This window comes from Trachymyrmex cornetzi, unplaced genomic scaffold (assembly GCF_001594075.2).
Source record: "Trachymyrmex cornetzi isolate Tcor2-1 unplaced genomic scaffold, Tcor1.1 scaffold349, whole genome shotgun sequence".
NCBI classification, from domain to species: domain Eukaryota; kingdom Metazoa; phylum Arthropoda; class Insecta; order Hymenoptera; family Formicidae; genus Trachymyrmex; species Trachymyrmex cornetzi.
In genome coordinates, this window is record NW_017298203.1 from 100,748 (window position 1) to 101,999 (window position 1,252).

A 1,252-nucleotide genomic window follows, 5' to 3' on the forward strand; every position below is an offset into this window, starting at 1 on the left:
GGCTTCTCGTGTCACATTCAATTGATCCGCGAGTTGTTATTAAGTTTGAGCTTCATCCTCATCCAACAATGCTTGCAATTCGCATTCTTCAAACTTTTTCGGTGGTTTTCCATGTTCTTCGTTTCTCATGTCAAAATCGCCACTTTTGAATTTTTTAAACCACTCAAAGCACTGTGATTTACCAAGAGCATGCTCACCGTAAGCTTCGACAAGCATTCGATGCGATTCTGCACCAGTTTTCTTCAAATGGTTACAGAAAATCAATGCTGTCCGCAAATCGTAGTTTCCTGGCACAAAATTCGACATGTTCAACGCTATTACAAACTATACTGTTGTATGAAACTTGTATTGTTGTGAGTTGAAAATCTTTGTCAGATGTCAGAACAAGGAAATGGCGTCAATGACGCGGTCTGACGGCAACTACATTGACAGCTATGGCCATCTATTGGTAAATTCCGGTTTCATATTTACATACCTGGTAAGTGTAAGTAAACTTCAAAATAGACATTAAAATAAGCAGTATTTTTAATTAGTTTCTAGAATTGAACTGTTCGAATTTAAAGGTCTTATAATAGATACTAATTTAGACGCTTTTTCTGTTCCCAGCCTATTTCGTATTTTACTATGCACTAAGCCGAAAGTAGAAAATAACCTTTCGATACCTGCAGAAGATGCAGTAGCTGCATGCAGTTGCATACATAAATCAAACGTGGTATCGTTTATGTTGGCCCTAAGAGCACACCACCATGATACTGGATTAATATCATTTATGCTTTGACTTGAAAATAAATATTGTCTGAATGGTGAACTTCGTGCTTGATATAAGATGATGAACGCCATTGCTTGAGGATGATAATCGGCTGCATATTGTAATGCTTCTTCCACTTGATTTTGACTTAATTTTTCACCTCTGCAACGGTGATTTAATAAATTCGCAAAAAAATGAAATGGTGTCATCGCCATATTAAAACGGGACTTAAAACACTCTATTTCTGAAATAGAAAAGTTTTCTTTTTCGACACATTTCAATAAGTCTGTCACGTCCGGGGGGCGCGTGAGTGCGGATGCCCCTTGGACGCACCGTGGGCCCGTCCGACGACGGCTCGGCGTGATTCTCGCCCCGAGCGGCAAGGGCGGTACTCACGGTTACCGGAGTTAAGGAGGGAGGTCGATTGTCACTAAATGATCACGTGGAAATTTTAATTCGCGGAGTTTATTACTAATTTATTACCTTATCACTAACGACAGGCGG